At 43.7% G+C, this 17052-nt stretch overlaps 1 protein-coding gene and 1 pseudogene across 2 annotated transcripts in view; one reads left to right on the top strand and one right to left on the bottom strand.

Moving 5' to 3' along the window:
* LOC149168705 (UPF0613 protein PB24D3.06c-like) overlaps positions 1-17052 on the top strand; it is a 327857-nt gene that overhangs the window by 183156 nt on the left and 127649 nt on the right. The window lies entirely within an intron of this gene.
* Positions 213-15693, bottom strand: LOC149168707 (THO complex subunit 5B-like; annotated as a pseudogene).

Consider the following 17052-nt stretch of genomic DNA (forward strand, 5'->3'; position numbering starts at 1 on the left):
TCGTGAAACTCAGCATGCTCAAATAGGTGATGATAAGTTATTTCTGCATTAGATGCTAGGGTGCTTGAAGATTGAAAATTTAATAATTGTGAGTGTTGTGGTTGTGTATTCAATAAATCAAAGGGATGTAGAGTAGGTGCTTTTGTTTGTACAGCCTCACCAAACACATCAATATCCCAAACTCCACTGACATGTCTTTCATCAATAAATTGTCATTGGGATGGTAACAAAAACTGGTTAGTGGATAGCTCAAAATCAAATTCTTTCATCAGTGTGGTGGAAGCATGTGTTCATGATGGGAGCTTCCCATCTTCTCTCATATTCCCTAATTCTGCTTTTAGATAACCACCCTGTCCATCCGAAATAAGTGATGTATCAGTCCTTGGCTCTTCTCTGGCAACAAAAGTTACTGAAATCTAATTATGTCCAACTTTCATTGACAACCATCTGTGCAAACTGCATTTTGAGCTGTACATTGCTTATGGTACATTTTTGAATGTTAAAGGTGGCAACCTGAGTTTTGATAATGAGTCAAGTTGCTCCTTAAGAGCCAACCAAGACTTCTTTTGAGCACGAATCCACTGCAAAATGGTTTGTACACAATGTTGTTGTCTGTATATATTCATCCTTGCCAAAATAGATGCACCGTTTGCAGCTTGAATGTTTCCAGATATGTTATACTTATCAACAAGCAGTGGAGGAGCTTCAGGCAAAAAGTTAATGTGTACCAAGTGCTGAACCCATTTAAATGGCCTTTATACTCTTTTCTCATTATATGCAAAATTGAAACCTGCGGACAATTTAGCTACCTGATGAGGAAGTATTGGAAACGTTTACAAGAAAATTGTTCTCACTGCCTCCTTGCACACCATCAATCCCAACATAAACAACATGCTGCTTTAGCAAGTATTCAAATTTCGGAGTGACCAATTTGCTAGGCTTTGTCCCATTAGTTGGTTCATCATCATAGACATGAACACTGACAGAAAGAGGATGAACTTGATAAAAACCAGTTGAATCCACATTCTCCTTAACCTGCACCCTTTTAGACCTTTTTCTTCATCTCTGGAAATCATCCTCTTCTCCAGATACATCATCATCGAGTTTTCATTCCTCGATGCCTGTAGAAGCACTTGTATCTTTGTTTGCTTGCCGCCGAGCAAACGATCGAGCATCCTTTGTACTTCCCATAATTCCAAGATCAATTGGCTCCTCAGACCTTTGCTAAAACTCATTTGGTAACATTTGAACTAGTGCTGCAAACATCACAATTATATTGCGAAAAAATCCCAAAATCACAATTTTTTGGCCTAGCCGATCATTGCCGATTTTTTACTGATATTTTGGTGGTATCTTGATTTTGCCGATTTTTTGCTTACTTTTACTGATATTTTCATGAGTTTACGATTTTTTGGTTTAGCGGACCCTTGTTGATATTATCCTAATGCCGATTTTTGCGACATTGGTTTGAACATGACTCATCTCTTAGATGTAAGATCTTTTAGACATCTGATATAACCCATTATCAAGATGGATTGAGTGTTCTACCAAAGCACCCTCTGGAATGTTTTGCAACTCTTTTGGCTAAGATTGGATCGGGCTATAATCTTCTACAAAAGGCCCCCCAAGTTGATTTCCAATGATAGGCATCAACTCCTTGCTATTGGGATCTGCTGGGATCAAACTAGAAGATAGGCATGCGATTGTTGGTTGTTCAGAGGTTTTGGCACCTATCTGTTCAATTTTGGCCTCCCTTGCTTGATTTATGTAGGCACCCATTTGATCCTTGTTAGAAGGCGCTAGTAATGTAAAATAATATGGGTGTGCCTTTGCCCATGCTCTAGCCTGTTCTATCCTTTTTGTTAGGTCCTTGTTATGATCGTACTCCTTCCCCAAGGGGGAAACTAATTCCTGCTGCCACATTTTTCAAATAAATCCTCTAGGCTGGCAGGAGAACTAGTTCTGTTACCATTGTAATAGCCCTTGGGGAAAATTATCCTTAGGGTTGAAAGGAGCACATGACAATATCTGTATTCCAACTAGTATCATAATATTCTTTCAATTTTTGCAACGAAAGACAATATTGAATGCAATAAAACAATGAACCAGTATTCAACAACTCATACACATGAAGCCAATCCAGCAATACATAATGTGTTATAAATCCACAATCCTCCCAATTTCACGTGACAGTTTAGATTTACACAATTGCTGTTACATCAACAAACCCTACTACCTAATACTTTAGGTTTGACCTTACAATCAGTCTCAGAAGTTGCTGTCTCTTTGCTACCACTGTATAGACTTTGTTACAATGGTTCATGTAACAAAAATATTTTAATGCTACAAACACTCCTCAGGACAGTCCTGGTGCCATAAACCCGCCTTTTTATGCCCAGATCAAGCCCTATACATGATGTGCCACCACAAATTTATTAAGAAAAGGGTTACAAAGGTGGGTCACTGTTGCCCGAATAGTACTTCACTGTCCAGAACACCACTTTGCTGTCCAAACCAGACTCCAGGAGGGTTTGCTGCCACACTTGTTACCTCAAACAGATCCGCTACCCTCAGTTGAACTTTAGAAAGGACTTAACTGTCTTAGATTTGTCCTCTAGGTTGAGCCACTGCCATAAAGAATCCCCGTAGGGGTAGTCACAGTGACAGTAGGGTCTATTAAATCCTCACTGTCACAATGGGATTCCTTCAAGGGTGACTCACTGTCACAATTCAAGCTCTTGCTACCCAAGAAACTTTGCTGTCCAGAATTTAGCCTCAGAAAATTAATGCCTTGTCACAAGAACCTGCCCACAAGATGGGCTGGTGCCTCATCTAGCATCACAAAAGCTGTTCCTGCCTCATATTTGATCTGGGAATACTTCGCTGTTTCAGTCCTGGCCTTAGGGAAACCCTTGCTGCTTCAGTCCTAGCCTCGTACCCTTCACTGTCTCAAGATAGAGGAATGTTGCCCCAGAAAATTACTTTAAATAGAGTAGAGAGAAGGGATTGGCTAGGGTGGAATCTTTCACCACTGAAACCAGTAAGAGAAAAGGGTTCTTAAAACCCTCCAAGAGCCTCAACTCAAAAATCAGAAAGATCCACAATCCATGATGAGTAAAATGATTCTTCTCTCTCCTTTTTATAGATTCCCTTTTGGGTCTTTCCTCATAATTTTAATTTGAGGGGCTAACAAGTTTCTTACATTTTGACCCAAATTTGGCATTTATCACAAGTTTTCCTCCAATTACCGTAAATTTTCCAATGTTACACCAATAACATCAAATAGTGGGTTTTCCTTTTTACAAATGACTATAGTCTATGGGGTTGGATAGGCTACTTTGTCCTCCCTTGGGAAATTTAGTTAGGAGAGGACATCACAGTTCACCAACTGGATTTTTGAGAAATCCATTTTAGGTGCTAACAAGTGGTTTATATGTTATACATGTTTAAGCTAGGTTTTATGGTCCCTAGAGGGTTGCAAATAAATTATTGTTTATATGTTTTATGTATGAATGCTTTCCTACATTGTTTGAAAAGGATGCATATGGATTATAAATATAATGTTTTTGGTCATCTATGTAATCCAGAATGTAGTAACTAACCATATTATTTATCATTTTCAAAATTTTTACCATTTGCCGTGGGGTGTGTTACAACAAAATGTCAAAATCTAGCTCCATCGAATGATGTAAACTCCTAAGCATCAAGGGGCTAGTTTTATGCACTTAGGAAGGCTACCCATTGTTGCCTCAGTAGCTCTTCTTCACACTTTTTGTTGGCTCTTCTCCAACTCCAGGGGGGCTTCCCTAATGATAGGATTGCTAAGGCAGTGGAGTGGAGGCTCAAAGGTGATTTTGTGAAGAATTAACCTAATTAAAACAAATGGTTGTAGTGAAATGAAAAATGAGTTCTGTGAGAAACAGGTATGAAGGTCGAAATGTAATGTTCCAAACTAGGGAAAATAGTGCTATGCAAAGCAAATAATAAAAACAACACCATAAAATTGAAACATTCAGTGCACACCCATAAAAAGTCCAGGAATATCCAATAGCTGAGCCATTTTATTATAATCTTGGAGAAAAGTGCAATAATGTGGAAGTGGTGCACTTGGGCTTGCCTCAATGGCAAGCGTGATCAAACCCAGGTGGTAATATGTCAAGCCTAGATGGCACAATAACTGCGGCAATGATGCCCTGCGCTGCCCCTGTGAAATTGTGTTGTCTACTGCAAGGATGCTGCTGGAAACCCCATCTCAGGTGCTCAGAAAATTACGGAAAATTACCCCTGGCCTCTCCACCAAATACCCAGAATAACCCACGAAGGAATTGGCCAAATGTTGTCCTCGAAATTTTGGCCCAAATTCCCTGTAGCTCCTCTAGCTGCTGGCTGAGTTGGGACCCCTGTTTGACCCCTTAAATTTGCTCAGAAAATTCTATAAAATTAGGAGTGATCCTTGCCCAAAACCCATAAAAACCCAAAAAGGGTTTCCCTTGGTTCCAAACTTAAAAAATTGACCCTTCACAATTTGGCCCTCCTCCAATTTCGAGTTCCGTCGTTGTGATTGATCCTATCAATCTCTGCTCTCCCAACTCCAACGATCCTCCTCAAATGGTCCTCCAAGTGATCTCTTACTTCTCCCAGCCAGCTCTAGCTCTACAATTCCTTCCTCCAACTCCTATGTGAGCCCGGTGATGGCTCTATGAGTAAGCTCAGGTGACTGTAAATCAAACTGCTCCAGTGTAGAAACCTCTTGCTCCAAAACTCTCCCGAAAGGTTGATCCTCCACTGTAGCTTCAATGCCCAAACTCCCCCAGCAGTTGCTACCTGGATGAGCCCACAAGCAACACCTGCATGTTCCCCTTCTGCGTCCTCCAGAAACACGCACTGGTTGAGACAAATGCTGAATGATATGACTGTGAAACTCCACTGACTCTCCTCCAAGGTAGTACGAATTGCCTTCCTAGGGTGGCACTCGAAGTCCACTGAAGCAAGGGTTGAGATCTCCGCTCAGAGACACTCGTGTGCTAAACAACACAATAACTTGGCTAATCAGCTCGAGCAACTAAGGTTGAGTTCAATATGTCAAAAGATACCAAATGAAGCCGAGCCTCGTCTATTTATAATTTGTGGGCCTCTTTTCCCATGTGGGCCCCCTCCAACTAGAAATTCAACTTTCCTTCCTTAGTCATTCGAACTTCCCTCTAAGGTGGTGCATATTTCCTCATGTGGGTGGCCCCCACACTATACCAACAAAACATTTCGGCCCCTTTTTTCTTCCTAAGTCTTTTCCAAAAATCACATGGGTTAGGATGGCCTCCAAAATTGTCAGAATTGTAGAATAAATAAACCTGTAACAGTTTAATTTCAGAAGGGACATTACAGTCCTCCCCTCCCAAATGTTGCTTGTCCCCAAGCAACTTCAACACCGGATGCTCACATATGTGTTCACCCTCCCAGGTGGCATCCTCATCCGGCAGATTCCTCCAATGCACCAAAAATCGTTTGTCCTCCAGCAATGCCTAAACAAGCGCCTCCTCTGTTTGCTGATCACCCCAATCATCATCAGTAATACCGGGGTCCAAACGTGCCACTGAGTCATCCTAGGTCCCTGCACTGTCCTGACATGAAGGAATCCTTCAATACCAGGATCCCAATCCATCCTGTCCCACCTGAAGCTCCCCTCGCTCCTCTCACTATCATGTTCGGTATAAATACCAAAAGTCCCCCATGCCATCGGTGACTTGCCAAGGCGTAAAGGAAGACTTGAGTGACCTCCCCCTGTTGTAGCCGGTTGACCCCTCATGGTCGCTGAGCTATCTAGTACTGTGATGTCTGGGTCCCTTGCTAGCCATAGAAGGGTGCCACCATGTTGTCGCTACACCACTCTGGCTCTGGCTGACTGCCCATCGTGCGTACACTGTATCCTCCTCTCTTGGAACTCGATGGTGGAATACTGATAGAGGCGAGACACATCCTGCCTCGACATCTCCATGACGCCAAAGTCTACCCATCTAGATCTAACTCTGAACTGGTGCAACCACAAAGAAAGCCTGCCTCGCCCTCTGATGAAGGTCACTGTGTACCCCCATGTGCCAATCCCAGATTGAACTAGACCACTCGCTGCCATGACTCCTGACCATCACGAGATAGAGTGATCTATCAATTAACTGAATCCTTGCATCCCCTAGTTGGACCTGCTACAACATAGCTCTAACAACTACAGGAATCCATCCATGCCTCATCTCTAGTCCTTGCATGTGATCAATATATAGGCTCCATATATCGTGGGCTAATCTGATGCATGTTAATCTTCCCTGTGCCTGCCACTGTGTAGTACCGATGATCGCTGGAAGACATGTGTGCCAAAGAGCTACACCTTGAATGCAACCAAAAGATGGGTATCCGATACTCGTAATCGACTAAGGGTATGTGGATTCCTCCAGTCCTTGCCAATCATCACCCATCGGTTTGCCATCTGCCATCTTGATAATGTGCCAATATAAGGTCTGGAGCTCGGAAAAATACTGGGAAACTACCTCAGTCGTACTCGATCTCCTCTGCTCATGCTTGGTCCCGACATGCCCTGAGAAAAGAGTGACACATGTCTCCCTGGGGACTAACTCCCTAGATGTAGGCTCGATGATGAATGATATGCCACCCTTGCAGATGATCACCTCATCCCCCAACCTGTGGCTGTCAATTGACGCACCAATCCAATGCCACTATCGAAAAGTCTCCCCCCTAGTGCGCTAAGTGTCACCCAAATATCTCGGGTGAGCTCCTCGTCCTCGCTGCTCATGCCCAGAGTGTAGAAAGTTGACAACAAAATCGACTACACTCATGAGGGATGTAGAGGATGTTGATTTTTGGTAGCATCGAATGTGCTCTGGCCATGAAAATTGGTGGAGAGGCTAAGGCACATGAGATCTCCAGGACCCAAAAATCATTTTGGGAAATTCCACCCGGATGAGGAGTTATTAAAATAATTAATATTTTTAATGGGTTCCTAAGTCTAAACTTAGGAAAATAAAAATATTAATGGGCATTAATAAAGATAAGGGTGAGAAGCTTCTAAGAGACGAGGATCAAGTCTGTTTTAATCTTAGTCGTTGATTAGATACTTAATCTCGGCTATTGATTCATCAACTGGAAAAGTATAAAAGAAGACTTGAGGACCGTTTGGGGACACACCGAAAGATACATAGTATCTTAAGGAAAATCGACTCTCAAGAGAGGAGATCGATTTTAGAGGGAGAGTTGCAGGGTGGAGGAAGAGGAGGGCATCAACAACAGGTTGTGTCTGAGGAGGAGGTGACGCATGGACAATGAGAGACAACATAGGGAGAGACGCAGTCCAGCGGAGAGACGGAGCCCTCATGCAGAATGATGCAGAGGGACGTAGAGATACTCAGAGCCACGCTGAGCCACACAGAGTGACGCAGAGGTGACGTAGGAGTGGGAGCAGGGTCTCCAAAGTGTCAGAAAGTTGCAAAGGGACAGTCTCAAGTGTTTTCTTTCAATTTCTCTGTAAAATCATTCCTTGTAAAAGAAATTACTGCTGAAGATTAATAAAACCCTCATCTGTTGCACCGGTTTTCCCGCATTGTGTTTTTTCGGGGACAATTTTCCAAAAACAACTGTGTTGATGTGATTGGTTCTTGTGCATGTATTTTTCTCTGTGTAATTATGTGATAACTGCAATAGAATTTATTTTAATATTTGCTGAAGGGATTTCGTAAATAATTTATTGTGAAGAATGAGTAGGTGAAATAAATCAGTTGCTGTAGTAGACTTTCAGCTTAGAAATTTTCACATGGTATCAGAGCAGAAATCCGACAACAGGAGAGAAAAATCTACTATGAGTCAAGAGCATGATGCAGAGGCATCAACTCAAAGGGACTCACACAGATTTCTAGAAGAATGCACGAGGGACATGAATCACAATTATTCTATGTTAGCTTCCAGATTGGAAGAAGAAGTTGCTTGCCTAGCAAGCTCTGCCTCCTCGGAGGTTTGGTACATAGATAGTGGAGCTTCATGGCATGTGACAGAAATTCGAGAATTTTTTTCAGATTATCAGGAAGAAAGAATGAATTTTCAGATTAACAATGGGAAATAAGGCAAAGTGTACCCCAATAGGAAGAGGTACTGTAGTCTTTCAAACTGAAGCAGGAGAGAGGTTTCGAGAAACCAATGTGCTGCATGTGCCAGGGTTGGGGATGAATTTACTCTCCGTATCTCAACTTCAAAACAAGGGCTATGATGTTTTCTTCATTAAGGAGAAAGTATATGTCAAACACCTGAGTTGGAAACGGAAGGCCCAGATTGGAATCATAAGTAACAGGCTGTACATATTACAGCTAGAATCACCAATGGCATTGATAGGCAGCAATCGAGACAAAGATTTGAATGAACTATGGCACAGGAGGATGGGACACTTACACCATGGGGTTCGGAGAATTCTCAGGAAAACAGTATCAGGAGTTCCAAAACTAAGTACCGAATGAGTTGATGTATGCAGAGGGTGCACTCTGGGCAAGTATGCCAAAGTAGCGTTATCTAGAAGTAACAATAGAGCTAAGAGTGTGTTAGGATTGATACACTCGGACATCTGCGGACCGATGTCAACAAAAGCTCTTGGTGGTGCCGAATACTTCGTCACCTTCATTGATGACCATTCTAGGAAGACTTGGATCTACTTTTTGAAAACCAAGGATGAGGTTTTTGGTCGATTCAAAGAGTTCAAGGTTCTAGTGGAGAATCTGACAGGAAAGAAGATAAAAGTGTTGCGCCCAGACAATGGTGGAGAGTATGTTGACAAGGACTTCACTAATTTTCCCACTGAGGAAGGCATCAGAAGGGAGTGGACAACTCCCTATAATCTGGAGCAGAATGGGGTAGCAAAAAGGAAAAATAGGACTATTGTGGAAGCAGCTAGGGTAGTGTTGTATGATCAGGATATGCCCAAATTCCTATGGGTTGAAGCATGCAGCATGACAGTTTATGTCCAGAACAGGACTCCAAACAGGGAATTGGGCAAAATCACTCCGGAAAGGGTCTTCACTGGGAAGACACCTGAAGTCAGTCATTTCAGGATATTTGGGAGTTTAGCAAATTGCCGTATACCTGAGGAAAAGAGAAAGAAATTAGATCAAACTGCCGAGAAAGGATATCTGGTGGGGTATAGCGAGAATGCTAAGGTGTATAGAATCTATCTTCCAGGGACTAGGAAGGTAGTAGTTCGACGGGATGTAAAGTTCATGGAGGACAGAGCTTTCAGGAAATCCTGAGAAATGCCTTCCGAGGAGCAGTCGAAAGACGAGCTGTTTGTCCAACCAATTCGACCAGCAGAAACTAGTGCTAGAAATTCTCCTGAAGAAAAAGCTTCAGAACAGGAGGAATCTTAGGAAGAGGAAGAGCAGATAGATGTGCCCACTACTAGTGGAAGAACGAGCCGGGAACTCCGACAGATTCTACGGGATGCAGAGGACTTCATTGGTGCACCCAGGAATAATAAAAGGGAGCGAAGACAACCAGATAGATACCAGGCCTTAGTAGCTCAGGTTGGGGAACCTTCTAGTTTTCAGGAGGCTGTTCAACATCGAGTATGGGTAGATGCTATGGTGGAGGAGTGCAACTCTATAATGGTCAATGATGTCTAGGAAGTGGTACCTAGGCCTCAGGACAGGTTAGTGGTAGGTTTGAGATGGATCTACAAGATCAAATATGATGCAGATGGAAGTGTGGAGAAATACAAAGCCGGGTTTGTGGCTAAGGGGTATGCTCAGAATGAAGGTATAAACTACGAAGAAACCTTAGCCCTAGTAGCTAGGTATACTTCTATTAGAACTGTGATATATCTTGCAACATAGATGGGGTGGGAGTTTCATCAGATGGATGTCAAGACGACATTCTTGAACAGGGTAATAGAAGAGGGAGTATACATTGAACATCCAGAGGATTTTGAGACACATGAGAGGAAATCTCATGTATGCAGATTAAAGAAAGCCTTGTATGGGCTTAAACAAGCACCTAGAGCATGGTATGGTCGAATTGATGGCTACTTGCAGAAGGTGGGGTTCGTCAAGAGTGACGCAGATCCTAATCTCTACTATCTTGTCGTAGAGAATGAGCCTCTAATCTTGGTGTTATATGTGGATGATCTTTTCCTGATAGGATCATCCAGGCTCATCAAAGACTGCAAGAAGAACTTAGCTATGTAATTCGACATGAAGGATTTGGGACAAATGCATTATTTCCTGGGGTTGGAAGTTTGGCAGCAGAAGGGTGAGATCTTGCTTGGACAAGGGAGATATGCTACAAAGATCTTGAAGAGATTCAGGATCCAGGACTATAGGCCTATGGCTACTCCAATGATCACCAACTGGAAGAAGATTGATGCATCAGAAGATAAAGGCGTTGATCCCACCTTGTACAGGCATCTTATAGGTCCCTGATGTATCTGGTCAATACTAGGCTAGACATTTGTTACGCTGTCAATACCCTCAGTCAGTTCATGGTGGAACCCAAGAGGGCGCACTGGGCAACAACCAAACATGTTCTCAGGTATATACAGGGAACATTTGAGCATGGACTATTGTACACCCAAGGCAATGACATCAGGTTGAGTGGGTTCACTGACACAGATTAGGCTAGATGTTTAGTAGATTGGAAAAGTACATCTGGGAACTGTTTCAACATTGGATCAGGAATGACCTCTTGGTGTAGTAGGAAACTGAAATCCATGGCTCAGAGCTTAGTTGACGTAGAATATATGGCAGCTAGCACAGCTTCGTGCGAAGTCATATGGCTTAAGAAACTGCTTGTGAATCTATTCAGGAGAAGAGCGACCGCGATCTTGTGTGGTAATCAGAGTTGCATCAAGCTCTCTAAGAATCCAACATTTCATGATCGGTCGAAGCACATTGATATTAGGTGTCACTTTGTCAGAGACTGTGTCCACTGAGGAGCAGTACAGTTGAGGTACAGGAGTACAAGTGGTAGACATCCTCACCAAGGCTCTAGTAAGAACAAAGTTTGTTTATTTTAGAGAGAAGATGGGGATGGTGAAGAATTCATTTTAGTAGCAGAAATGGATAAGTGTTGGGAGCTGCAGTGCAGCAGTTAACAGTGGCAGGGCTATGCGCAGCATGATGCAACATGCTGAAAGGGAGCTGTAGTACAAATGTGGCAGTGGCAGTGGCAGTGTCATGGGAAGCAGTACAGGAAGCAACAGTGCAGGGGATGTAAGGCAGCAGGCCAAGCATCAACATAGGTACCAATGCGGAAGATCAGTGTGATGTTTCTATGATGAAGCATTACTAGAACACATTCCTCGCTAAGAGGGAGTGTTGATTTTTGGTAGCATCGGATGTGCTCTAGCCATGAAAATTGGTGGAGAGGCTAAGGCACATGAGATTGTTTTGGGAAATTCCACCCGGATGAGGAGTTATTAAAATAATTAATATTTTTATTGGGTTCCTAAGTCTAAACTTAGGAATTTTTTTTTAATGGGCATTAATAAAGATAAAGGTGAGAAGCTTCTAAGAGACGAGGATCAAGTCTGTTTTAATCTTAGCCATTGATTAGAGACTTAATCTTGGCTGTTGATTCATCAACTAGAATAGTATAAAAGAAGACTTGAGGATCATTTGGGGACACACTGACAGATGCTCAGTATCTCAAGGAAAATCGATTCTCAAGAGAGGAGATCGATTTCAGAGGGAGAGTTGCAGGGTGGAGGAAGAGGAGGGCATCAACAACAGGCTCTGTTTGAGGAGGAGGTGATGCAGGGACAGTGAGAGACAACGCAGGGAGAGACGCAGTCCAGAGGAGAGACGAAGCCCTCACACAGAATGACGTAGAGGGATGTAGAGCTACTCAGAGCCACGCAGAGTGATGCAGAGGTGACGCAGGAGTGGGAGAAGGGTCTCCAAATTGTTAGAAAGTTGCAAAGGGAAAGTCTTAGGTTTTTTCTTTCAGTTTCTCTGTAAAATCATTCCTTGTAAAAGCAATTACTGCTGAAGATTAGTAAAACCCTCATCTGTTGCATCGGTTTTCCCGCATTGGGTTTTTCGGGGGCAATCATCCAAAAACAACTGTGTTGATGTGATTGGTTCTTGTGCATGTATTTTTCTCTATGTAATTATGTGATAACTGCAGTAGAATTTATTTTAATATTTGTTGAAGGGATTTCCTAAATAACTTATTGTGCAGAATAAGTAGGTGAAATAAATCAGTTGCTGCAATAGAATTTCAGCTCAGAAATTTTCACAGAAGAGGGTCAAGCGTGTGAGTCCCCGCGGATACCATCAAGTATCGCTCATCTATGTCCTCGTCGATCCTGGGTGAACTATGCCCAAAGGTAAGCTCGGTGTTTCCGTCCAAGGGTCTCCCTGGAGGCAACAATCCAAGACTTTGCTGTGCACTACTATACACTCCTGCATACCACCGATCATCCTAGTACTCCTGGACATGCCACTGTACATCGTGGCCTACTCCTGTACTTCGCTAGATACCCTCAGCTACGAATATATCATCCTGTACCATCCTGTGTCTCGCCTGTGTCACTATACCTGTCGCTCCCCACATGTACTGAATGCGATGTGAGGCAATCCCACTCCACAACGCAGTCCAACATACTACGACACACCCCCATGCATCTTCATGCCCATTTGTAGACCACTGCTCCACGCTAGATGCTCCTACCCATTCTTGAATGAGATGGCCTAAAGTTGTGTCCATATGTGTCGGCCCGCATCCAACCCGGATCATCACCTCGATTGTCGCATCACCATGCTGTCCAATGAGGGGACGTCCCCTCCAAGTCCTCCCTAAGGGACCCAAGAAGTGAATCTCCCCGGGTGTCAGCAACGATGCCACCACTGCTCTTATCCTCAGTGTCTCACACAAACACGAAGAATCCCCAGCTCCATACAAGGCACTGTTTGGTGGCCTGCCAATGCCACCTCCTCCGACAAACTCCTGCTGGAGTGTGCTAATCATCCTGAGACCCCGTGTACAATTGTCATACCAAGACAACCCAAGGAGTCTGCCCAAAAACTGTTTGGTCACTGGTGCTGACCGAAACTCTCTTAGCGGAGGTGCACGCTCGACTGCTAGGTCAATTATACCCTCTAGGTCATAGTCAATCGGTATACCCAGGAAATGATAGGTGGTCCCTCCCGGATCCCAATGCTAGTTGGGGCTTCCAGCTTCCCCAGTGCCTGGAAACTCCTTCTAAGCTCCACCTGGGACCACTTACCATCTCCATAGCCCACTCCACTGGGTACCAACTCAGAATCTCTCGCTACCCAACCCCAAGAGAGGGATTGAATGCACGAACTCTCGCACATAGAACAACCCCAACATGCGGGTGCTGCACCCTGTGCAACTCAGGTCGTCTCATCTCGCTATCCTGGTCAATACATGAAATCTGACTAGGTAGCTCTGCCTCTCTCTGTCCAATGGGCCAAGGTAACCTAACAGTGCTGCCAGCCCTGTCTATGTATGCCCGAAGAGGGTTGCTCCCACACTCTAACGCGCACTCTAGCTGCACCAATAGGGAATCCAACTGCTTCCCAACGTGAGTAAATTTGGCCGTGGACTTGACACAAACCGCTCTCATGCCCTCCAGCTCCTCGTTCTGCTGCAAAATAGCCTCACGCACTAATGCGAGCTTCCTTTTTAATGCTAGAAGGTCAGCCTAAAATTGGTGGAACTGCTGTGGGCATCTATCGCTTGTGAACTTGGTCACAACTCCAGATACCTTAACAACTGTTGGCATCTCGTCCATGGATGGCTCCTCCTCAATAAATGGCTCTATGTGTGTAGGCTCTATCTTCTCCACCAAGGTGTCAACTGGGGCTATCAAAGAGGTCTCTAATAAAAGTGACTCGTGTGCCACACTAGGCATATCGATGTGTTCCTCACCATCCTGTGGGCTCTCAGCATCATGCTCAACCTCCTCCTCGGGCTCCTGATATTTGAAGCCAGGTCTCCACCAACAAAAGCGCCCCCTGGTCTCACCCTCTAACTGTCTCTATCCTTCCTACTCCCTTTCAAGAGATCTGATGCCCTGATCTGGTCGACTTTCCCCACATGATGTAGATGGCTGCACCCCCATGGTCTGCACACCTCTCACGTCTTTGCTGTAAGGGTGAGGATGGGTTTGGTTTGTCGCCCTCCTCAACTGGGCCAACCTCTCATTGTCCCAATGAATTCTACCCCAAAATTTCTGCATACTGTGTTTCCCTTGAGCCATGGGTTTGTCTCCGTTTCCTCCGTCACTGTGCACTCATACCCAAAACTTCCATGATCTTCTGGCTAGTTTCCCACAGCTGGGCCAAGATCATGCCTTGATACCACTATAATTTTCCAAACTAGGGAAAATAGTGCTATGCAAAGAAAATAATAAAAACAACACCATAAAATTGAAACATTCAGTACACCCATAAAAAGTCCAGGAATATCCAATAGTTAGCCATTCTATTGTAATCTGGGAGAAATGTACAATAATGTGGAAGTGGTGCACCTGGGCTTGCTTCAATGGTAAGCGTGATCAAACCTAGGTGGTGATATGTCAAGCCCAGATGGCACAATAAATACGGCAATGATGCCCCGCGCTGCCCCTGTGAAATTGTGTTGTCTGCTGCAAGGATGCTGCTGGAAACCCCACCTCCCGTGCTCAGAAAATTACCCTCAACCTCTCCACCAAATACCCATAATAACCCATGAAGGAATTGGCCAAATGTTGACCTCAGAATTTTGGCCCAAATTTCCCTTTGCTCCTCTAGCTACTGACTGAGTTGGGACCCTTGTTTGACCCCTTAGATTTGCCCAGAAAATTCTATAAAATTAGGAGTGTGATCCTTGCCCAAAACCCAGAAAGGGTTTCCCTTGGTTCCAACCTAGGTGGTAATATGTCAAGCTCAAATGGCACAATAACTGTGACAATGATGCCCTGCGCTGCCCTTGTGAAACTGTGCTGTCTGCTACAAGGACGCTGCTAGAAACCCCACCTCCGGTGCTTAGAAAATTACTAAAAACTACCTCCGGCCTCTCCACCAAATACCTAGAATAACACACAAAGGAATTGGCCAAATGTTGACCTTAGTATTTTGGCCCAAATTCCCCTTAGCTCCTCTAGCTGCTGGCTGAGTTGGGACCCCTGTTTGACCCCTTAGATCTACCCAGAAAATTCTATAAAATTAGGAGTGTGATCCTTGCCCAAAACAGAAAAACCCAGAAAGGGTTTCCCTTGGTTCCAACCTTAAAAAATTGACCCTTCACAACTTGGCCCTCCAATTTTGAATTCTGTTGTTGTGACTGATCCTGTCAATCTATGCTCTCCCAACTCCAACAATCCTCCTCAAATGGCCCTCCAAGTGATCTCCTACTTCTCCCGGCCAGTTCCAGCTCGACAATTCCTTCCTCCAACTCCCACATGAGCCCAGTGATGGCTCTTTGCGCAGGCCCAGGTGACTGTAAATCGAACTGCTCCAATGCAACAACCTCCTGCTTCAAAACTCTCCCGGAAGGTTGATCCTCCACTGTAGCTTCAATGCCCAAACTCCCCTTGTAGTTGCTACCTAGATGAGCCCACAAGCAACACCAGCGTGTTCTCCTTCTACGTCCTCCAGAAACACGCATTGGCTGAGACACACGCTGAATGATATTACTGTGAAACTCCATCGACTCTCCTCGAAGGTAGTATGAATTGCCTTCCTAGGGTGGCACTCGAAGTCCACCGAAGCAAGGGTTGAGATCTTCGCTTGGAGACACTCGTGTGCTAAACAACAAAGTAACCCAACTAAGTAGCTCGAGCAACTAAGGTTGAGTTCAATATGTCAAAAGATACCAAATGAGGCCGAGCCTCATCTATTTATAATTTGTGGGCCTCTTTTCCCATGTGGGCCCCCTCCAACTAGCAATTCGACTTTCCCTCCTTAGTCATTCGAACTTCCCTTTAAGGTGGTGCATGTTTCCTCATGTGGGTGGCCCCCGCGCTATGCCAACAAAACACTTCGGCCCCTTTTTCCTTCCTAAGTCTTTTCCAAAAGTCACATCGGTTCCATGGCCTCCAAAATTGTCAGAATTGTAGAATAAATAAGCCTGTAACAATTTAATTTCGGAAGGGACATTACAAGAAACCATAGGATCAAGTATCTTAGACATGATGAAATCAGAAGTCATGAATCTAAGTGGGATAATACATGAAAGTACAAGGCAAATAAAAGATGCCACACATGCTATAAATCAGTGATAGCTTGCTGTAAATGGTCCTTAGAGAGCCTTGGATGCTATTCTAAAACAAACCCATGAAGGTGATGATGGTAGATACACCATTAGAAGGTTTTCATGACTAGTTACAAGGGTTTTCAACAAAACAAACTTCATGTGAAGTAATTGTATTTTTCCCTCAAAGAAGTAATAAAATGACTCAGTAGTAGATACATTATCCAGATGGTAGATACACCATTACAAGGTTTTCATGACTAGTTACAACGGTTTTCAACGAAACAAACTTCATGTGAAGTAATTGTATAAATAAAGTAAACAACATGTGAAATAATTGCATAAATAAAGCTTCATATATGATAGATGCAATACTTGCAATCTTCCATTGAGCTTGCAAAATGATGTACAATGTAGCCCAAGTGGAGAGCACATCAACCCCCAAATTCTTCACCATCACAATGGAGAAAGTGCTTCTTTTTATCTAGAGTGAGTCTTTTCTTTCATACAAATAAAATATTATTGTGTTCTAACTCCATGATAAATCCAACAAATGTTTTACTAATGGAGTATTAAGATATCTCCTAAATCCATGGTTGACCATGTTACATGAGGTGGAAATTACCCTGTCAAAGGCAATTCACCCTCATCCAAAAATAGTAGTAGTATGCACCAAATAATTCTCGTGATGAGGTTGGACAACCAAAAATCGGCATCAAACCAAGTCAAATGCCAAGTGTCCACATGGAATGCACCCTTCAAGAAAGTGCATGCATATACTTACTCCACATATGTGAATTCCAAGGTAACCATCTC

This window comes from Pinus tabuliformis, chromosome 4_2 (assembly GCF_031772625.1).
Source record: "Pinus tabuliformis cultivar Carrire ecotype Pingquan chromosome 4_2, CPIR1, whole genome shotgun sequence".
NCBI lineage: Eukaryota > Viridiplantae > Streptophyta > Pinopsida > Pinales > Pinaceae > Pinus > Pinus tabuliformis.